Source organism: Tasmannia lanceolata, unplaced genomic scaffold (genome assembly GCF_043159265.1).
Source record: "Tasmannia lanceolata isolate RefF3 unplaced genomic scaffold, GAP_Taslan_0.1 ptg000015l, whole genome shotgun sequence".
Lineage (NCBI taxonomy): Eukaryota > Viridiplantae > Streptophyta > Magnoliopsida > Canellales > Winteraceae > Tasmannia > Tasmannia lanceolata.
This window is the reverse complement of record NW_027518692.1, coordinates 6,532,317-6,557,450: the sequence shown is the minus strand read 5'-3', so window position 1 is coordinate 6,557,450 and position 25,134 is coordinate 6,532,317.

Genomic DNA, 25,134 nt, shown 5'->3' with positions numbered 1-25,134 from the left:
TAAATCTAAAATTCAATAATATTTTATCCCTATCTCAAAAATTGGGTAAAAGCACGTTGACACCATCTATTGGGTTGCATATGTTTAAACAGAGGATATTTTATAAAGTTTATAAAATAAGAAACTTCCTATTTTTCAATCTCAAACCTTCACAAACAAAATCTATGAGTCAATATCATCTCATCCTCATCCCAAAAATTGGCTAAAAGCACCTTGACACCATCTCTAAGGTTTACTAAGTCTAAAAAGATTGATGTTTTACAAAGTTTCTGGAATAAGAAACTTTCTATTCTTTCAATCTCCATCATTCATCAACTAAATTTAAGATTCAATACCCTCTCATTCTCATCCTAAAACATGGTTAAAATCTCGTTGACATCATCTGTAGGGTTTCCTATGTCAAAAAGTTATATGTTTAGTAAAGTTTCTAAAATAAGAAACTTTCTATTTTTCCAATCTTCATCATTTATCAACTAAATCTACGATTCAATAGCATCTCATCCTCATCTCAAAACTGATCTAAAAGCTCATTGACCCCATCTCTGGAGTTTCCTATGTGTAAAAGATGGATGTCTTATAAAGTTTCTAAAATAAGAAACTTTCTAATTTTTCAATCTCCATCCTTCATTATCTAAATCTAAGATTCAGTACTCTCATGTGCTCATCCCAAAACATGGCTTAAAGCACGTTGACATCATCACTTGGGTTTCTTATTTCTGAATGATAGTGGTTTTACAAAGTTTTTAAAATAAGAAACTTTCTATTTTTTCAATCTCCATTCTTTATCAACTAAATCTAAGATTCAATACCATCTCATCCTTATCCCAAAACTTGGCAAAAAGCACCTTCACTCAATCTATAGGGTTTCCCATAGATAAAAAGATTTATGTTTTATAAAGTTCCAAAAATAAGAAGCTTTCTAATTTTTCAATATTCATCCTTCATCAACTAAATCTATGATTCAATACCCTCATACGCTCATCCCAAAACATGCCTTAAAGCTCGTTGACATCATCGCTAGGGTTTCTAATTTCTAAATGGTGGATGGTTTACAAAGTTTCTAAAATAAGAAACTTTCTATTTTTTCAATCTCCATCCTTTATCAACTAAATCTAAGATTCAATACCATCTCATTCTCATTCCAAAACTTGGCTTAAAGCACCTTGAATCCATCTCTAGGGTTTCCTATGTCTAAAACATTGATGTTTTATAAAGTTCCTAAAATAAGAAGCTTTCTAATTTTTCAATCTCCATCCTTCATCAACTAAATCTACAATTCAATACCCTCATATGCTCATCCCTAAACATGGCTTAAAGCTCGTTGACATCATCTCTAGGGTTTCTTATTTCTAAATGATGGATGTTTAACAATGTTTCTAAAATAAGGAACTTTCTATTTTTTTCAATCTCCATTCTTTATCAACTAAATCTAAGATTCAATATCATCTCAGCCTAATCTCAAAACATGGCTAAAAGCTCCTTCACGCCATCTCTATGGTTTCTTATCTCTAAAAGATGGTTGCTTTATATAGTTTCTAAAGTAAGAAACTTTCTTTTTTTTTCAATCTCCATCTTTGCTCAAATTAATCAAAGATTCAATACCATCTAATCCTCATCTCAAGACTCAGCTAAAAGCTCTTGCACACCATTTATGAGCTTTCCTATGTCTAAAAGATTGATGTTTTAAAAAGTTACTAAAATAAGAAATTTTTCATTTTACAATCTCCATACTTGATCAACTAAATCTAAAATTCAATACTATTTAATCCCCATCTCAAAAGTTGGCTAAAAGCACTTTGACACCATCTATTGGGTTTCATATGTTTAAACAGAGGATGTTTTATAAAGTTTATAAAATAAGAAACTTCATATTTTTCAATCTCAAACCTTCACAAATAAAATCTATGAGTCAATATCATCTCATCCTCATCCCAAAAATTGGCTAAAAGCACCTTGACACTATCTCTAAGGTTTATTAAGTTTAAAAAGATTGATGTTTTACAAAGTTTCTGGAATAAGAAACTTTCTATTTTTTCAATCTCCATCCTTCAAAAACTTAATTTAAGATTCAATACCCTCTCATTCTCATCCTAAAACATGTTTAAAATCTCGTTGACATCATCTCTAGGGTTTCCTATGTCAAAAAGATATATGTTTAATAAAGTTTCTAAAATAAGAAACTTTCTATTTTTTCAATCTTCATCATTTATCAACTAATTCTTCGATTCAATAGCATATCATCTTCATCTCAAAACTGATCTAAAAGCTCATTGACCCCATCTCTGGAGTTTCCTATGTCTAAAAGATGGATGTCTTATAAAGTTTCTAAAATAAGAAACTTTCTATTTTTTCAATCTCCATCCTTCATTAACTAAATCTAAGATTCAGTACTCTCATGTGCTCATCCCAAAATATGGCTTAAAGCACGTTGACATCATCACTTGGGTTTCTTATTTCTGAATGATAGTGGTTTTACAAAGTTTTTAAAATAAGAAACTTTGTAGTTTTTCAATCTCCATCCTTTATCAACTAAATCTAAGATTAAATACCATCTCATCCTTATCCCAAAACTTGGCAAAAAGCACCTTCACTCCATCTATAGGGTTTCCCATAGATAAAAAGATTGATGTTTTATAAAGTTCCAAAAATAAGAAGCTTTCTAATTTTTCAATCTTCAACCTTCATCAACTAAATCTATGATTCAATACCCTCATACGCTCATCCCAAAACATGCCTGAAAGCTCGTTGACATCATCCCTATGGTTTCTTATTTCTAAATGATGGACGTTTTACAAAGTTTCTAAAATAAGAAACTTTCTATTTTTTCAATCTCCATCCTTTATCGACTAAATCTAAGATTCAATACCATCTCATTCTCATTCCAAAACTTGGCTTAAAGCACCTTGAATCCATCTCTAGGGTTTCTTATGTCTAAAACATTGATGTTTTATAAAGTTCCTAAAATAAGAAGCTTTCTAATTTTTCAATCTTCATCCTTCATCAACTAAATCTAAGATTCAATACCCTCATATGCTCATCCCAAAACATGGCTTAAAGCTCGTTGACATCATCACTAGGGTTTCTTATTTCTAAATGATGGATGTTTAACAATGTTTCTAAAATAAGGAACTTTCTATTTTTTCAATCTCCATCCTTTATCGACTATATCTAAGATTCAATATCATCTCAGCCTAATCTCCAAACTTGGCTAAAAGCTCCTTCACACCATCTCTATGGTTTCTTATCTCTAAAAGATGGTTGCTTTATATAGTTTCTAAAGTAAGAAACTTTCTTTTTTTTCAATCTTCGTCATTGTTCAAATAAATCAAAGATTCAATAGCGTCTCATCGTCATCTCAAAACTGATCTAAAAGCTCATTGCCCCATCTCTGGAGTTTCCTATGTCTAAAAGATGGATGTCTTACAAAGTTTCTAAAATAAGAAACTTTCTAATTTTTCAATCCTCATTCTTCATTAACTAAATCTAAGATTCAATACTCTCATGTGATCATCCCAAAACATGGCTTAAAGCATGTTGACATCATCACTTGGGTTTCTTATTTCTGAATGATAGTGGTTTTACAAAGTTTCTTAAATAAGAAACTTTCTATTTTTTCAATCTCCATCCTTTATCGACTAAATCTAAGATTCAATACCATCTCATTCTCATTCCAAAAATTGGCTTAAAGCACCTTGAATCCATCTCTAGGGTTTCTTATGTCTAAAACATTGATGTTTTATAAAGTTCCTAAAATAAGAAGCTTTTTAATTTTTCAATCTTCATCCTTCATTAATTAAATCTAAGATTCAATACCCTCATATGTTCAGCCCAAAACATGGCTTAAAGCTCGTTGACATCATCACCAGGGTTTCTTATTTCTAAATGATGGATGTTTAACAATGTTTCTAAAATAAGGAACTTTCTATTTTTTCAATCTCCATCCTTTATCAACTAAATCTAAGATTCAATATCATCTCAGCCTAATCTCAAAACTTAGCTAAAAGCTCCTTCACACCATCTCTATGGTTTCTTATCTCTAAAAGATGGTTGCTTTATATAGTTTCTAAAGTAAGAAACTTTCTTTTTTTTCAATCTCCATCTTTGTTCAAATAAATCAAAGATTCAATACCATCTAATCCTCATCTCAAGACTCAGCTAAAAGCTCTTGTACACCATTTATGATGTTTCCTATGTCTAAAAGATTGATGTTTTAAAAAGTTACTAAAATAAGAAACTTTTCATTTTACAATCTCCATACTTGATCAACTAAATCTAAAATTCAATACTATTTAATACCCATCTCAAAAATTGGCTAAAAGCACGTTGCCACCATCTATTGGGTTTCCTATGTCTAAACAGTGGATGTTTTATAAAGTTTATAAATTAAGAAACTTCCTATTTTTCAATCTCAAACCTTCACAAACAAAATCTATGAGTCAATATCATCTCATCCTAATCCCAAAAATTGGCTAAAAGCACATTGACACCATCTCTAAGGTTTACTAAGTCTAAAAAGATTGATGTTTTACAAAGTTTCTGGAATAAGAAACTTTCTATTTTTTTCAATCTCCATCCTTCATCAACTAAATTTTAGATTCAATACCCTGTCATTCTCATCCGAAAACATGGTTAAAATCTCGTTGATATCTTCTCTAGGGTTTCTTATGTCGAAAAGATATATGTTTAATAAAGTTTCTAAAATAAGAAACTTTCTATTTTTTCAATTTTCATCATTTATCAACTAAATCTAGAATTCAAAGCATCTCATCCTCATCTCAAAACTGATCTAAAAGCTCATTGACCTCATCTCTGGAGTTTCCTATGTCTAAAAGATGGATGTCTTACAATGTTTCTAAAATAAGAAACTTTCTAATTTTTCAATCTTCATCCTTCATTAACTAAATCTAAGATTCAGTACTCTCATGTGCTCATCCCAAAACATGGCTTAAAGCACGTTGACATCATCACTTGGGTTTCTTATTTCTGAATGATAGTGGTTTTAAAAAGTTTTTAAAATAAGAAACTTTCTATTTTTTCAATCTCCATCATTTATCAACTAAATCTTAGATTCAATACCATCGCATCCTTATCCCAAAACTTGGCAAAAAGCACCTTGACTCCATCTATAGGGTTTCCCATAGATAAAAAGGTTGATGTTTTATAAAGTTCCAAAAATAAGAAGCTTTCTAATTTTTCAATATTCATCATTCATCAACTAAATCTATGATTCAATACCCTCATACGCTCATCCCAAAACATGCCTTAAAGCTCGTTGACATCATCACTTGGGTTTCTTATTTCTAAATGATGAATGTTTAACAATGTTTCTAAAATAAGGAACTTTGTATTTTTTCAATCTCCATCCTTTATCAACTAAATCTAAGATTCAATATCATCTCAGCCTAATCTCAAAACTTAGCTAAAAGCTCATTCACACCATCTCTATGGTTTCTTATCTCTAAAAGATGGTTGCTTTATATAGTTTCTAAAGTGAGAAACTTTCTTTTTTTTTCAATCTCCGACATTGTTCAAATAAATTAAAGATTCAATACAACCTAATCCTCATCTCATGACTCTGCTAATAGCACTTTCACACCATTTATGAGGTTTCCTATGTCTAAAAGATTGATGTTTTAAAAAGTTACTAAAATAAGAAACTTTTCATTTTACAATCTCCATACTTGATCAACTAAATCTAAAATTCAATACTATTTAATCCCCATCTCAAAAATTGTCTAAAAGCACGTTGACACCATCTACTGGGTTTCCTATGTCTAAACAGTGGATGTTTTATAAAGTTTATAAAATAAGAAACTTCCTATTTTTTAATCTCAAACCTTCACAAACAAAATCTATGAGTCAATATCATCTCATCCTCATCCCAAAAATTGGCTAAAACCACCTTGACACCATCTCTAAGGTTTATTAAGTCTAAAAAGATTGATGTTTTACAAAGTTTCTGGAATAAGAAACTTTCTATTCTTTCAATCTCCATCCTTAATCAACTAAATTTAAGATTCAATACCCTCTCATTCTCATCCTAAAACATGATTAAAATCTCGTTGACATCATCTCTAGGGTTTCATATGTCAAAAAGTTATATGTTTAATAAAGTTTCTAAAATAAGAAACTTTCTATTTTTTCAATCTTCATCATTTATCAACTAAATCTACGATTCAATAGCATCTCATCCTCATCTTAAAACTGATCTAAAAGCTCATTGACCATTCTCTGGAGTTTTCTATGTCTAAAAGATGGATGTCTTATAAATTTTCTAAAATAAGAAACTTTCTAATTTTTCAATCTCCATCCTTCATTAACTAAATCTAAGATTCAATACTCTCATGTGCTCATCCCAAAACATGGCTTAAAGCACGTTGACATCATCACTTGGGTTTCTTATTTCTGAATTAAAGGGGGTTTACAAAGTTTTTAAAATAAGAAACTTTCTATTTCTTCAATCTCCATCCTTTATCAACTAAATCTAAGATTAAATACCATCTCATCCTTATCCCAAAACTTGGCAAAAAGCACATTGACTCCCTCTATAGGGTTTCCCATAGATAAAAAGGTTGATGTTTTATAAAGTTCCAAAAATAAGAAGCTTTCTAATTTTTCAATCTTCATCCTTCATCAACTAAATCTATGATTCAATACCCTCATACGCTCATCCCAAAACATGCCTTAAAGCTCGTTGACATCATCGCTAGGGTTTCTTATTTCTAAATGGTGGACGGTTTACAAAGTTTCTAAAATAAGATACTTTCTATTTTTTCAATCTCCATCCTTTATCAACTAAATCTAAGATTCAATACCATCTCATTCTCATTCCAAAACTTGGCTTAAAGCACCTTCAATCCATCTCTAGGGTTTCCTATGTCTAAAACATTGATGTTTTATAAAGTTCCTAAAATAAGAAGCTTTCTAATTTTTCAATCTCCATCCTTCATCAACTAAATCTACAATTCAATACCCTTATATGCTCATCCCTAAACATGGCTTAAAGCTCGTTGACATCATCTCTAGGGTTTCTTATTTCTAAATGACGGACGTTTTACAAAGTTTCTAAAATAAGAAACTTTCTATTTTTTCAATCTCCATCCTTTATCGACTAAATCTAAGATTCAATACCATCTCATTCTCATTCCAAAACTTGGCTTAAAGTACCTTGAATCCTTCTCTAGGGTTTCTTATGTCTAAAACATTGATGTTTTATAAAGTTCCTAAAATAAGAAGCTTTCTAATTTGTCAATCTCCATCCTTAATCAACTAAATCTAAGATTCAATACCCTCATATGCTCATCCCAAAACATGGCTTAAAGCTCGTTGACATCATCACTAGGGCTGCTTATTTCTAAATGATGGATGTTTAACAATGTTTCTAAAATAATTAACTTTCTATTTTTTCAATCTCCATCCTTTATCGACTATATCTAACATTCAATATCATCTCAGCCTAATCTCATAACTTGGCTAAAAGCTCCATCACACCATCTCTATGGTTTCTTATCTCTAGAAGATGGTTGCTTTATATAGTTTCTAAAGTAAGAAACTTTTTTTTTTTCAATCTCCGTCCTTGTCAAATAAATCAAAGATTCAATACCATCTAATCGTCATCTCAAGACTCAGCTAAAAGCTCTTTCACACCATTTATGAGGTTTCCTATGTCTAAAAGATTGATGTTTTAAAAAGTTACTAAAATTAGAAACTTTTCATTTTACAATCTCCATACTTGATCAACTAAATCTAAAATTCAATACTATTTTATCCCTATCTCAAAAATTGGGTAAAAGCACGTTGACACCATCTATTGGGTTGCATATGTTTAAACAGAGGATATTTTATAAAGTTTATAAAATAAGAAACTTCCTATTTTTCAATCTCAAACCTTCACAAACAAAATCTATGAGTCAATATCATCTCATCCTCATCCCAAAAATTTGCTAAAAGCACCTTGATACCATCTCTAAGGTTTACTAAGTCTAAAAAGATTGATGTTTTACAAAGTTTCTGGAATAAGAAACTTTCTATTCTTTCAATCTCCATCATTCATCAACTAAATTTAAGATTCAATACCCTCTCATTCTCATCCTAAAACATGTTTAAAATCTCGTTGACATCATCTCTAGGGTTTCCTATGTCAAAAAGTTATATGTTTAGTAAAGTTTCTAAAATAAGAAACTTTCTATTTTTTCAATCTTCATCATTTATCAACTAAATCTACGATTCAATAGCATCTCATCCTCATCTCAAAACTGATCTAAAAGCTCATTGACCCCATCTCTGGAGTTTCCTATGTGTAAAAGATGGATGTCTTATAAAGATTCTAAAATAAGAAACTTTCTAATTTTTCAATCTCCATCCTTCATTATCTAAATCTAAGATTCAGTACTCTCATGTGCTCATCCTAAAACATGGCTTAAAGCACGTTGACATCATCACTTGGGTTTCTTATTTCTGAATGATAGTGGTTTTACAAAGTTTTTAAAATAAGAAACTTTCTATTTTTTCAATCTCCATTCTTTATCAACTAAATCTAAGATTCAATACCATCTCATCCTTATCCCAAAACTTGGCAAAAAGCACCTTCACTCAATCTATAGGGTTTCCCATAGATAAAAAGATTTATGTTTTATAAAGTTCCAAAAATAAGAAGCTTTCTAATTTTTCAATATTCATCCTTCATCAACTAAATCTATGATTCAATACCCTCATATGCTCATCCCAAAACATGCCTTAAAGCTCGTTGACATCATCGCTAGGGTTTCTTATTTCTAAATGGTGGACGGTTTACAAAGTTTCTAAAATAAGAAACTTTCTATTTTTTCAATCTCCATCCTTTATCAACTAAATCTAAGATTCAATACCATCTCATTCTCATTCCAAAACTTGGCTTAAAGCACCTTGAATCCATCTCTAGGGTTTCCTATGTCTAAAACATTGATGTTTTATAAAGTTCCTAAAATAAGAAGCTTTCTAATTTTTCAATCTCCATCCTTCATCAACTAAATCTACAATTCAATACCCTCATATGCTCATCCCTAAACATGGCTTAAAGCTCGTTGACATCATCTCTAGGGTTTCTTATTTCTAAATGATGGATGTTTAACAATGTTTCTAAAATAAGGAACTTTCTATTTTTTTCAATCTCCATTCTTTATCAACTAAATCTAAGATTCAATATCATCTCAGCCTAATCTCAAAACATGGCTAAAAGCTCCTTCACACCATCTCTATGGTTTCTTATCTCTAAAAGATGGTTGCTTTATATAGTTTCTAAAGTAAGAAACTTTCTTTTTTTTCAATCTCCATCTTTGTTCAAATAAATCAAAGATTCAATACCATCTAATCCTCATCTCAAGACTCAGCTAAAAGCTCTTGCACACCATTTATGAGCTTTCCTATGTCTAAAAGATTGATGTTTTAAAAAGTTACTAAAATAAGAAATTTTTCATTTTACAATCTCCATACTTGATCAACTAAATCTAAAATTCAATACTATTTAATCCCCATCTCAAAAGTTTGCTAAAAGCACGTTGACACCATCTATTGGGCTTCATATGTTTAAACAGAGGATATTTTATAAAGTTTATAAAATAAGAAACTTCCTATTTTTCAATCTCAAACCTACACAAATAAAATCTATGAGTCAATATCATCTCATCCTCATCCCAAAAATTGGCTAAAAGCACCTTGACACTATCTCTAAGGTTTATTAAGTCTAAAAAGATTGATGTTTTACAAAGTTTCTGGAATAAGAAACTTTCTATTTTTTCAATCTCCATCCTTCAAAAACTTAATTTAAGATTCAATACCGTCTCATTCTCATCCTAAAACATGTTTAAAATCTCGTTGACATCATCTCTAGGGTTTCCTATGTCAAAAAGATATATGTTTAATAAAGTTTCTAAAATAAGAAACTTTCTATTTCTTCAATCTTCATCATTTATCAACTAATTCTTCGATTAAATAGCATATCATCTTCATCTCAAAACTGATCTAAAAGCTCATTGACCCCATCTCTGGAGTTTCCTATGTCTAAAAGATTGATGTCTTATAAAGTTTCTAAAGTAAGAAACTTTCTAATTTTTCAATCTCCATCCTTCATTAACTAAATCTAAGATTCAGTACTCTCATGTGCTCATCCCAAAATATGGCTTAAGGCACGTTGACATCATCACTTGGGTTTCTTATTTCTGAATGATAGTGGTTTTACAAACTTTTTAAGATAAGAAACTTTGTAGTTTTTCAATCTCCATCCTTTATCAACTAAATCTAAGATTAAATACCATCTCATCCTTATCCCAAAACTTGGCAAAAAGCACCTTCACTCCATCTATAGGGTTTCCCATAGATAAAAAGATTGATGTTTTATAAAGTTCCAAAAATAAGAAGCGTTCTAATTTTTCAATCTTCAACCTTCATCAAATAAATCTATGATTCAATACCCTCATACGCTCATCCCAAAACATGCCTTAAAGCTCGTTGACATCATCGCTAGGGTTTCTTATATCTAAATGATGGACGTTTTACAAAGTTTCTAAAATAAGAAACTTTCTATTTTTTCAATCTCCATCCTTTATCGAATAAATCTAAGATTCAATACCATCTCATTATCATTCCAAAATTTGGCTTGAAGCTCCTTGAATCCATCTCTAGGGTTTCCTATGTCTAAAACATTGATCTTTTGTAAAGTTCCTAAAATAAGAAGCTTTCTAATTTTTCAATCTCCATCCTTCATCAACTAAATCTAAGATTCAATACCCTCATATGCTCATCCCAAAACATGGCTTAAAGCTCGTTGACATCATCACTAGGGCTGCTTATTTCTAAATGATGGATGTTTAACAATGTTTCTAAAATAATTAACTTTCTATTTTTTCAATCTCCATCCTTTATCGACTATATCTAACATTCAATATCATCTCAGCCTAATCTCAAAACTTGGCTAAAAGCTCCATCACACCATCTCTATGGTTTCTTATCTCTAGAAGATGGTTGCTTTATATAGTTTCTAAAGTAAGAAACTTTTTTTTTTTCAATCTCCGTCCTTGTTCAAATAAATCAAAGATTCAATACCATCTAATCGTCATCTCAAGACTCAGCTAAAAGCTCTTTCACACCATTTATGAGGTTTCCTATGTCTAAAAGATTGATGTTTTAAAAAGTTACTAAAATTAGAAACTTTTCATTTTACAATCTCCATACTTGATCAACTAAATCTAAAATTCAATACTATTTTATCCCTATCTCAAAAATTGGGTAAAAGCACGTTGACACCATCTATTGGGTTGCATATGTTTAAACAGATGATATTTTATAAAGTTTATAAAATAAGAAACTTCCTATTTTTCAATCTCAAACCTTCACAAACAAAATCTATGAGTCAATATCATCTCATCCTCATCCCAAAAATTTGCTAAAAGCACCTTGACACCATCTCTAAGGTTTACTAAGTCTAAAAAGATTGATGTTTTACAAAGTTTCTGGAATAAGAAACTTTCTATTCTTTCAATCTGCATCATTCATCAACTAAATTTAAGATTCAATACCCTCTCATTCTCATCCTAAAACATGTTTAAAATCTCGTTGACATCATCTCTAGGGTTTCCTATGTCAAAAAGATATATGTTTAATAAAGTTTCTAAAATAAGAAACTTTCTATTTCTTCAATCTTCATCATTTATCAACTAATTCTTCGATTCAATAGCATATCATCTTCATCTCAAAACTGATCTAAAAGCTCATTGACCCCATCTCTGGAGTTTCCTATGTCTAAAAGATTGATGTCTTATAAAGTTTCTAAAATAAGAAACTTTCTAATTTTTCAATCTCCATCCTTCATTAACTAAATCTAAGATTCAGTACTCTCATGTGCTCATCCCAAAATATGGCTTAAAGCACGTTGACATCATCACTTGGGTTTCTTATTTCTGAATGATAGTGGTTTTACAAAGTTTTTAAAATAAGAAACTTTCTATTTTTTCAATCTCCATTCTTTATCAACTAAATCTAAGATTCAATACCATCTCATCCTTATCCCAAAACTTGGCAAAAAGCACCTTCACTCAATCTATAGGGTTTCCCATAGATAAAAAGATTTATGTTTTATAAAGTTCCAAAAATAAGAAGCTTTCTAATTTTTCAATATTCATCCTTCATCAACTAAATCTATGATTCAATACCCTCATACGCTCATCCCAAAACATGCCTTAAAGCTCGTTGACATCATCGCTAGGGTTTCTTATTTCTAAATGGTGGACGGTTTACAAAGTTTCTAAAATAAGAAACTTTCTATTTTTTCAATCTCCATCCTTTATCAACTAAATCTAAGATTCAATACCATCTCATTCTCATTCCAAAACTTGGCTTAAAGCACCTTGAATCCATCTCTAGGGTTTCCTATGTCTAAAACATTGATGTTTTATAAAGTTCCTAAAATAAGAAGCTTTCTAATTTTTCAATCTCCATCCTTCATCAACTAAATCTACAATTCAATACCCTCATATGCTCATCCCTAAACATGGCTTAAAGCTCGTTGACATCATCTCTAGGGTTTCTTATTTCTAAATGATGGATGTTTAACAATGTTTCTAAAATAAGGAACTTTCTATTTTTTTCAATCTCCATTCTTTATCAACTAAATCTAAGATTCAATATCATCTCAGCCTAATCTCAAAACATGGCTAAAAGCTCCTTCACACCATCTCTATGGTTTCTTATCTCTAAAAGATGGTTGCTTTATATAGTTTCTAAAGTAAGAAACTTTCTTTTTTTTCAATCTCCATCTTTGTTCAAATAAATCAAAGATTCAATACCATCTAATCCTCATCTCAAGACTCAGCTAAAAGCTCTTGCACACCATTTATGAGGTTTCCTATGTCTAAAAGATTGATGTTTTAAAAAGTTACTAAAATAAGAAACTTTTCATTTTACAATTCCATACTTGATCAACTAAATCTAAAATTCAATACTATTTAATCCCCATCTCAAAAGTTGGCTAAAAGCGTTGACACCATCTATTGGGTTTCCTATGTCTAAACAGTGGATGTTTTATAAAGTTTATAAAATAAGGAACTTCCTATTTTTCAATCTCAAACCTTCACAAACAAAATCTATGAGTCAATATCATCTCATCCTCATACCAAAAATTGGCTAAAAGCACCTTGACACTATCTCTAAGGTTTATTAAGTCTAAAAAGATTGATGTTTTACAAAGTTTCTGGAATAAGAAACTTTCTATTTTTTCAATCTCCATCCTTCAAAAACTTAATTTAAGATTCAATACCCTCTCATTCTCATCCTAAAACATGTTTAAAATCTCGTTGACATCATCTCTAAGGTTTCCTATGTCAAAAAGATATATGTTTAATAAAGTTTCTAAAATAAGAAACTTTCTATTTCTTCAATCTTCATCATTTATCAACTAATTCTTCGATTCAATAGCATATCATCTTCATCTCAAAACTGATCTAAAAGCTCATTGACCCCATCTCTGGAGTTTCCTATGTGTAAAAGATTGATGTCTTATAAAGTTTCTAAAATAAGAAACTTTCTAATTTTTCAATCTCCATCCTTCATTAACTAAATCTAAGATTCAGTACTCTCATGTGCTCATCCCAAAATATGGCTTAAAGCACGTTGACATCATCACTTGGGTTTCTTATTTCTGAATGATAGTGGTTTTACAAACTTTTTAAGATAAGAAACTTTGTAGTTTTTCAATCTCCATCCTTTATCAACTAAATCTAAGATTAAATACCATCTCATCCTTATCCCAAAACTTGGCAAAAAGCACCTTCACTCCATCTATAGGGTTTCCCATAGATAAAAAGATTGATGTTTTATAAAGTTCCAAAAATAAGAAGCTTTCTAATTTTTCAATCTTCAACCTTCATCAAATAAATCTATGATTCAATACCCTCATACGCTCATCCCAAAACATGCCTTAAAGCTCGTTGACATCATCGCTAGGGTTTCTTATATCTAAATGATGGACGTTTTACAAAGTTTCTAAAATAAGAAACTTTCTATTTTTTCAATCTCCATCCTTTATCGAATAAATCTAAGATTCAATACCATCTCATTCTCATTCCAAAATTTGGCTTGAAGCTCCTTGAATCCATCTCTAGGGTTTCCTATGTCTAAAACATTGATCTTTTGTAAAGTTCCTAAAATAAGAAGCTTTCTAATTTTTCAATCTCCATCCTTCATCAATTAAATCTAAGATTCAATACCCTCATATGCTCATCCCAAAACATGGCTTAAAGCTCGTTGACACCATCACTAGGGTTTCTTATTTCTAAATGATGGATGTTTAACAATGTTTCTAAAATAAGGAACTTTCTATTTTTTCAATCTCCATCCTTTATCAACTAAATCTAAGATTCAATATCATCTCAGCCTAATCTCAAAACTTGGCTAAAAGCACCTTGACACCATCTCTAAGGTTTACTAAGTCTAAAAAGATTGATGTTTTACAAAGTTTCTGGAATAAGAAACTTTCTATTCTTTCAATCTCCATCATTCATCAACTAAATTTAAGATTCAATACCCTCTCATTCTCATCCTAAAACATGGTTAAAATCTCGTTGACATCATCTCTAGGGTTTCCTATGTCAAAAAGTTATATGTTTAGTAAAGTTTCTAAAATAAGAAACTTTCTATTTTTTCAATCTTCATCATTTATCAACTAAATCTACGATTCAATAGCATCTCATCCTCATCTCAAAACTGATCTAAAAGCTCATTGACCCCATCTCTGGAGTTTCCTATGTGTAAAAGATGGATGTCTTATAAAGTTTCTAAAATAAGAAACTTTCTAATTTTTCAATCTCCATCCTTCATTATCTAAATCTAAGATTCAGTACTCTCATGTGCTCATCCCAAAACATGGCTTAAAGCACGTTGACATCATCACTTGGGTTTCTTATTTCTGAATGATAGTGGTTTTACAAAGTTTTTAAAATAAGAAACTTTCTATTTTTTCAATCTCCATTCTTTATCAACTAAATCTAAGATTCAATACCATCTCATCCTTATCCCAAAACTTGGCAAAAAGCACCTTCACTCAATCTATAGGGTTTCCCATAGATAAAAAGATTTATGTTTTATAAAGTTCCAAAAATAAGAAGCTTTCTAATTTTTCAATATTCATCCTTCATCAACTAAATCTATGATTCAATACCCTCATACGCTCATCCCAAAACATGCCTTAAAGCTCGTTGACATCATCGCTAGGGTTTCTTATTTCTAAATGGTGGACGGTTTACAAAGTTTCTAAAATAAGAAACTTTCTATTTTTTCAATCTCCATCCTTTATCAACTAAATCTAAGATTCAATACCATCTCATTCTCATTCCAAAACTTGGCTTAAAGCACCTTGAATCCATCTCTAGGGTTTCCTATGTCTAAAACATTGATGTTTTATAAAGTTCCTAAAATAAGAAGCTTTCTAATTTTTCAATCTCCATCCTTCATCAACTAAATCTACAATTCAATACCCTCATATGCTCATCCCTAAACATGGCTTAAAGCTCGTTGACATCATCTCTAGGGTTTCTTATTTCTAAATGATGGATGTTTAACAATGTTTCTAAAATAAGGAACTTTCTATTTTTTTCAATCTCCATTCTTTATCAACTAAATCTAAGATTCAATATCATCTCAGCCTAATCTCAAAACATGGCTAAAAGCTCCTTCACACCATCTCTATGGTTTCTTATCTCTAAAAGATGGTTGCTTTATATAGTTTCTAAAGTAAGAAACTTTCTTTTTTTTCAATCTCCATCTTTGTTCAAATAAATCAAAGATTCAATACCATCTAATCCTCATCTCAAGACTCAGTTAAAAGCTCTTGCACACCATTTATGAGGTTTCCTATGTCTAAAAGATTGATGTTTTAAAAAGTTACTAAAATAAGAAACTTTTCATTTTACAATCTCCATACTTGATCAACTAAATCTAAAATTCAATACTATTTAATCCCCATCTCAAAAGTTGGCTAAAAGCGTTGACACCATCTATTGGGTTTCCTATGTCTAAACAGTGGATGTTTTATAAAGTTTATAAAATAAGGAACTTCCTATTTTTCAATCTCAAACCTTCACAAACAAAATCTATGAGTCAATATCATCTCATCCTCATCCCAAAAATTGGCTAAAAGCACCTTGACACCATCTCTAAGGTTTACTAAGTCTAAAAAGATTGATGTTTTACAAAGTTTCTGGAATAAGAAACTTTCTATTTTTTTCAATCTCCATCCTTCATCAACTAAATTTAAGATTCAATACCCTGTCATTCTCATCCTAAAACATGGTTAAAATCTACTTGACATCTTCTCTAGGTTTTCTTTTGTCAAAAAGATATATGTTTAATAAAGTTTCTAAAATAAGAAACTTTCTATTTTTTCAATCGTCATCATTTATCAACTAAATCTACGATTCAATAGCATCTCATCCTCATCTCAAAACTGATCTAAAAGCTCATTGACCCCATCTCTGGAGTTTCCTATGTCTAAAAGATGGATGTCTTATAAAGTTTCTAAAATAAGAAACTTTCTAATTTTTCAATCTCCATCCTTCATTAACTAAATCTAAGATTCAGTACTCTCATGTGCTCATCCCAAAACAAGGCTTAAAGCACGTTGACATCATCACTTGGGTTTCATATTTCTGAATGATAGTTGTTTTACAAAGTTTTTAAAATAAGAAACTTTCTAGTTTTTCAATCTCCATCCTTTATCAACTAAATCTAAGATTCAATACCATCTCATCCTTATCCCAAAACATGGCTAAAAGCACCTTCACTCCATCTATATGGTTTCCCATAGATAAAACGATTGATGTTTTATAAAGTTCCAAAAATAAGAAACTTTCTAATTTTTCAATCTTCAACCTTCATCAACTAAATCTATGATTCAATACCCTCATATGCTCATCCCAAAACATGGCTTAAAGCGCGTTGACATCATCACTAGTGTTTCTTATTTCTAAATGATGGATGTTTAACAATGTTTCTAAAATAAGGAACTTTCTATTTTTTCAATCTCCATTCTTTTATCAACTAAATCTAAGATTCAATATCATCTCAGCCTAATCTCAAAACTTGGCTAAAAGCTCCTTCACACCATCTCTATGGTTTCTTATCTCTAAAAGATGGTTGCTTTATATAGTTTCTAAAGTAAGAAACTTTCTTTTTTTTCAATCTCCATCTTTGTTCAAATAAATCAAAGATTTAATACCATCTAATCCTCATCTCAAGACTCAGCTAAAAGCTCTTGCACACCATTTATGAGGTTTCCTATGTCTAAAAGATTGATGTTTTAAAAAGTTACTAAAATAAGAAACTTTTCATTTTACAATCTCCATACTTGATCAACTAAATCTAAAATTCAGTACTATTTAATCCCCATCTCAAAAGTTGGCTAAAAGCACGTTAACACCATCTATTGGGTTTCCTATGTCCAAACAGTAGATGTTTTATAAAGTTTATAAAGTAAGGAACTTCCTATTTTTCAATCTCAAACCTTCACAAACAAAATCTATGAGTCAATATCATCTCATCCTCATCCCAAAAATTGGCTAAAAGCACCTTGACACCATCTCTAAGGTTTACTAAGTCTAAAACGATTGATGTTTTAAAAAGTTTCTCCATCCTTCAAAAACTAAATTTAAGATTCCATACCCTCTCATTCTCATCCTAAAACATGGTTAAAATCTCGTTGACATCATCTCTAGGGTTTCCTATGTCAAAAAGTTATATGTTTAGTAAAGTTTCTAAAATAAGAAACTTTCTATTTTTTCAATCTTCATCATTTATCAACTAAATCTACGATTCAATAACATCTCATCCTCATCTCAAAACTGATCTAAAAGCTCATTGACCCCATCTCTGGAGTTTCCTATGTGTAAAAGATGGATGTCTTATAAAGTTTCTAAAATAAGAAACTTTCTAATTTTTCAATCTCCATCCTTCATTATCTAAATCTAAGATTCAGTACTCTCATGTGCTCATCCCAAAACATGGCTTAAAGCACGTTGACATCATCACTTGGGTTTCTTATTTCTGAATGATAGTGGTTTTACAAAGTTTGTAAAATTAGAAACTTTCTATTTTTTCAATCTCCATCCTTTATCAACTAAATCTAAGATTCAATACCATCTCATCCTTATCCCAAAACTTCGCAAAAAGCACCTTCACTCCATCTATAGGGTTTCCCATAGATAAAAAGATTGATGTTTTATAAAGTTCCAAAAATAAGACGCTTTCTAATTTTTCAATCTTCATCCTTCATCAACTAAATCTATGATTCAATACCCTCATACGCTCATCCCAAAACATGCCTTAAAGCACGTTGACATTATCGCTAGGGTTTCTTATTTCTAAATGATGGACGTTTTACAAAGTTTCTAAAATAAGAAACTTTCTATTTTTTCAATCTCCATCCTTTATCAACTAAATCTAAGATTCAATACCATCTCATTCTCATTCCAAAACTTGGCTTAAAGCACCTTGAATCCATCTCTAGGGTTTCCTAGGTCTAAAACATTGATGTTTTATAAAGTTCCTAAAATAAGAAGCTTTCTAATTTTTCAATCTCCATCCTTCATCAACTAAATCTAAGATTCAATACCCTCATATGCTCATCCCAAAACATGGCTTAAAGCTCGTTGACATCATCACTAGGGTTTCTTATTTCAAAATGATGGATGTTTAACAATGTTTCTAAAATAAGGAACTTTCTATTTTTTCAATCTCCATCCTTTATCAACTAAATCTAAGATTCAATATCATCTCAGCCTAATCTCAAAACTTGGCTAAAAGCTCATTCACACCATCTCTATGTTTAATAAAGTTTCTAAAATAAGAAACTTTTTTTTTTCAATCTTCATCATTTATCAACTAAATCAACGATTCAATAGCATCTCATCCTCATCTCAAAACTGATCTAAAAGCTCATTGACCCCATCTCTAGAGTTTTATATGTCTAAAAGATGGATGTCTTATAAAGTTTCTAAAATAAAAAACTTTCTAATTTTTCAATCTCCATCCTCCATTAACTCAATCTAATATTCATTACTCTCATGTGCTCATCCCAAAACATGGCTTAAAGCACGTTGACATGATCACTTGGATTTCTTATTTCTGAATGTTAGTGGTTTTACAAAGTTTTTAAAATAAGAAACTTTTTATTTTTTCAATCTCTATTCTTTATCGACTAAATCTAAGATTCAATACCATCTCATTCTCATTCCAAAACTTGGCTTAAAGCACTTTGAATCCATCTCTAGGGTTTCCTATGTCTAAAACATTGATGTTTTATAAAGTTCCTAAAATAAGAAGTTTTCTAATTTTTCAATCTCCATCCTTCATCAACTAAATCTAAGATTCAAAACCCTCATATGCTCATCCCAAAACATGGCTTAAAGCTCGTTGACATCCTCACTAGGGTTTCTTATTTCTAAATGATAGTGGATTTACAAAGTTTTTAAAATAAGAAACTTTCTTTTTTTTCAATCTTCATCCTTTATCAACTAAATCTAAGATTCAATACCATCTCATCCTTATCCCAAAACATGGCAAAAAGCACCTTCACTCCATTTATAGGGTTTCCCATAGATAAAAAGATTAATGTTTTATAAAGTTCTAAAAATAAGAAGCTTTCTAATTTTTCAATCTTCAACCTTCATCAACTAAATCTATGATTCAATACCCTCATACGCTCATCCCAAAACATGGCTTAAAGCTCGTTGACATCATCGCTAGGGTTTCTTATTTCTAAATGATGGACGTTTTACAAAGTTTCTAAAATAAGAAACTTTCTATTTTTTCAATCTCCATCCTTTATTGACTAAATCTAAGATTCAATACAATCTCATTCTCATTCCAAAACTTGGCTTGAAGCAGCTTGAATCCATCTCTAGGGTTTCCTATGTCTAAAACATTGATGTTTTGTAAAGTTCCTAAAATAAGAAGCTTTCTAATTTTTCAATCTCCATCCTTCATCAATTAAATCTAAGATTCAATACCCTCATATGCTCATCCCAAAACATGGCTTAAAGCGCGTTGACATCATCACTAGTGTTTCTTATTTCTAAATGATGGATGTTTAACAATGTTTCTAAAATAAGGAACTTTCTATTTTTTCAATCTCCATCCTTTATCAACTAAATCTAAGATTCAATATCATCTCAGCCTAATCTCAAAACTTGGCTAAAAGCTCATTCACACCATCTCTATGTTTAATAAAGTTTCTAAAATTAGAAACTTTTTTTTTTTTCAATCTTCATCATTTATCAACTAAATCAACGATTCAATAGCATCTCATCCTCATCTCAAAACTGATCTAAAAGCTCATTGACCCCATCTCTAGAGTTTTATATGTCTAAAAGATGGATGTCTTATAAAGTTTCTAAAATAAAAAACTTTCTAATTTTTCAATCTCCATCCTCCATTAACTCAATCTAATATTCATTACTCTCATGTGCTCATCCCAAAACATGGCTTAAAGCACGTTGACATCATCACTTGGATTTCTTATTTCTGAATGTTAGTGGTTTTACAAAGTTTTTAAAATAAGAAACTTTCTATTTTTTCAATCTCTATTCTTTATCGACTAAATCTAAGATTCAATACCATCTCATTCTCATTCCAAAACTTGGCTTAAAGCACCTTGAATCCATCTCTAAGGTTTCCTATGTCTAAAACATTGATGTTTTATAAAGTTCCTAAAATAAGAAGTTTTCTAATTTTTCAATCTCCATCCTTCATCAACTAAATCTAAGATTCAAAACCCTCATATGCTCATCCCAAAACATGGCTTAAAGCTCGTTGACATCCTTACTAGGGTTTCTTATTTCTAAATGATAGTGGATTTACAAAGTTTTTAAAATAAGAAACTTTCTATTTTTTCAATCTTCATCCTTTATCAACTAAATCTAAGATTCAATACCATCTCATCCTTATCCCAAAACATGGCAAAAAGCACCTTCACTCCATTTATAGGGTTTCCCATAGATAAAAAGATTAATGTTTTATAAAGTTCCAAAAATAAGAAGCTTTCTAATTTTTCAATCTTCATCCTTCATCAACTAAATCTAAGATTCAATACCCTCATATGCTCATCCCAAAACATGGCTTAAAGCTCGTTGACATCATCACTAGGGTTTCTTATTTCTAAATGATGGATGTTTAACAATGTTTCTAAAATAAGGAACTTTCTATTTTTTCAATCTCCATCCTTTATCAACTAAATCTAAGATTCAATATCATCTCAGCCTAATGTCAAAACTTGGCTAAAAGCTCCTTCACACCATCTCTATGGTTTCTTATCTCTAAAAGATGGTTGCTTTATATAGTTTCTAAAGTTAGAAACTTTCTTTTTTTTCAATCTCCATCATTGTTCAAATAAATCAAAGATTCAATACCATCTAATCCCCATCTCAAGACTCAGCTAAAAGCTCTTTCACCATTTATGAGGTTTCCTATGTCTAAAAGATTGATGTTTTAAAAATTTACTAAAATAAGAAACTTTTCAATTTACAATCTCCATACTTGATCAACTAAATCTAAAATTCAATACTATTTAATCCCCATCTCAAAAATGGGCTAAAAGCACGTTGACACCATCTATTGGGTTTCCTTTGTCTAAACAGTGGATGTTTTATAAAGTTTATAAAATAAGAAACTTCCTATTTTTCAATCACAAACCTTCACAAACAAAATCTATGAGTCAATATCATCTCATCCTCATCCAAAAAATTGGCTAAAAGCACTTGACAGCATCTCTAAGGTTTTCTAAGTCTAAAAAGATTGATGTTTTACAAAGTTTTTGGAATAAGAAACTTTCTATTTTTTCAATCTCCATCCTTAATCAACTAAATTTAAGATTCAATACCCTCTCATTCTCATCCTAAACATGGTTAAAATCTCGTTGACATCATCTCTAGGGTTTCCTATGTCAAAAAGATATATGTTTAATAAATTTTCTAAAATAAGAAACTTTCTATTTTTTCAATCTTCATCATTTATCAACTAAATCTACGATTCAATAGCATCTCATCCTCATCTCAAAACTGATCTAAAAGCTCATTGACCCCATCTCAGGAGTTTCCTATGTCTAAAAGATGGATGTCTTATAAAGTTTCTAAAATAAGAAACTTTCTAATTTTTCAATCTCCATCCTCCATTAACTAAATCTAAGATTCAATACTCTCATGTGCTCATCCCAAAACATGGCTTAAAGCACGTTGACATCATCACTTGGATTTCTTATTTCTGAGTGATAGTGGTTTTACAAAGTTTTTAAAATAAGAAACTTTCTATTTTTTCAATCTCCATCCTTTATCAACTAAATCTAAGATTCAATACCATCTCATCCTTATCCCAAAACTTGGTAAAAAGCACTTCGACTCCATCTATAGGGTTTCCCATAGATAAAAGATTGATGTTTTATAAAGTTCCAAAAATAAGAAGCTTTCTAATTTTTCAATCTTCATCCTTCGTCAACTAAATCTATGATTCAATACCCTCATACGCTCATCCCAAAACATGCCTTAAAGCTCGTTGACATCATCGCTAGGGTTTCTTATTTCTAAATGATGGACGTTTTACAAAGTTTCTAAAATAAGAAACTTTCTATTTTTTCAATCTCCATCCCTTATCGACTAAATCTAAGATTCAATACCATCTAATTGTCATTCCAAAACTTGGCTTAAAGCACCTTGAATCCATCTGTAGTATTTCCTATGTCTAAAACATTGATGTTTTATAAAGTTCCTAAAATAAGAAGCTTTCTAATTTTTCAATCTCCATCCTTCATCAACTAAATCTAAGATTCAATACCCTCATACGCTCATCCCAAAACATGCCTTAAAGCTCGTTGACATCATCGCTAGGGTTTCTTATTTCTAAATGATGGACGTTTTACAAAGTTTCTAAAATAAGAAACTTTCTATTTTTTCAATCTCCATCCCTTATCGACTAAATCTAAGATTCAATACCATCTAATTCTCATTCCAAAACTTGGCTTAAAGCACCTTGAATCCATCTCTAGCGTTTCATAAGTCTAAAACATTGCTGTTTTATAAAGTTCCGAAAATAAGAAGGTTTCTAATTTTTCAATCTCCATCCTTCATCAACTAAATCTAAGATTCAATACCCTCATATGCTCATCCCAAAACATGGCTTAAACCTCGTTGACATCATCACTAGGGTTTCTTATATCTAAATGATAGTGGTTTTACAATGTTTTTAAAATAAGAAACTTTATATTTTTTCAATCTCCATCCTTTTTCAACTAAATCTAAGATTCAATACCATCTCATCCTTATCCCAAAACTTGGCAAAAAGCACCTCGACTCCATCTATAGGGTTTCACATAGATAAAAGATTGATGTTTTATGAAGTTCCAAAAATAAGAAGCTTTCTATTTTTTCAATCTTCATCCTTCATCAACTAAATCTATGATTCAATACCCTCATACGCTCATCCCAAAACATGCCTTAAAGCTCGTTGACATCATCGCTAGGGTTTCTTATTTCTAAATGATCGACGGTTTAGAAAGTTTCTAAAATAAGAAACTTTCTATTTTTTCAATCTCCATGCTTTATCGACTAAATCTAAGATTCAATACCATCTCATTCTCAATCCAAAACTTGGCTTAATGCACCTTGAATCCATCTCTAGGGTTTCCTATATCTAAAACATTGATGTTTTATAAAGTTCCTAAAATAAGAAGCTTTCTAATTTTTCAATCTCCATCCTTCATCAACTAAATCTATGATTCAATACCCTAATATGCTCATCCCAAAACATGGCTTAAAGCTCGTTGACATCAAAACTAGGGTTTCTTATTTCTAAATGATGGATGTTTAACAATGTTTCTAAAATAAGGAACTTTCAATTTTTTCAATCTCCATCCTTTATCAACTAAATCTAAGATTCAATATCATATCAGCCTAAATCTCAAAACTTGGCTAAAAGCTCCTTCACACCATCTCTATGGTTTCTTAACTCTATAAGATGCTTGCTTTATATAGTTTCTAAAGTAAGAAATTTTCTTTTTTTTCAATCTCCATCACTGTTCAAATAAATCAAAGATTCAATACCATCTAATCCTCATCTCAAGACTCAGCTAAAAGCTCTTTCACACCATTTATGAGGTTTCCTATGTCTAAAAGATTGATGTTTTAAAAGGTTACTAAAATAAGAAACTTTTTATTTTACAATCTCCATACTTGATCAACTAAATCTAAAATTCAATACTATTTAATCCCCATCTAAAAAATGGGCTAAAAGCACGTTGACACCATCTATTGGGTTTCCTATGTCTAAACAGTGGATGTTTTATAAAGTTTATAAAATAAGAAACTTCCTATTTTTCAATCTCAAACCTTTACCAACAAAATCTATGAGTCAATATCATCTCATCCTCATCCCAAAAATTGGTTAAAAGCACATTGACACCATCTCTAAGGTTTACTAAGTCTAAAAAGATTGATGTTTTACAAAGTTTCTGGAATAAGAAACTTTCTATTTTTTCAATCTCCATCCTTCATCAACTAAATTTTAGATTCAATACCCTCTCATTCTCATCCTAAAACATGGTTAAAATCTCGTTGACATCATCTCTAGGGTTTCCTATGTCAAAAAGATATATGTTTAATAAAGTTTATAGAATAAGAAACTTTCTTTTTTTTCAATCTTCGTCATTTATCAACTAAATCTACGATTCAATAGCATCTCATCCTCATCTCAAAACTGATCTAAAAGCTGACCCCATTTCAGGAGTTTCCTATGTCTAAAAGATGGATGTCTTATAAACTTTCTAAAATAAGAAACTTTCTAATTTTTCAATCTCCATCCTCCATTAACTAAATCTAAGATTCATTACTCTCATGTGCTCATCCCAAAACATGGCTTAAAACACGTTGACATCATCACTTGGATTTCTTATTTCTGAATGATCGTGGTTTTACAAAGTTTTTAAAATAAGAAACTTTCTATTTTTTCAATCTCCATCCTTTATCAACTAAATCTAAGATTGAATACTATCTCATCCTTATCCCAAAACTTGGCAAAAAACACCTCGACTCCATCTATAGGGTTTCTCATAGATAAAAGATTGATGTT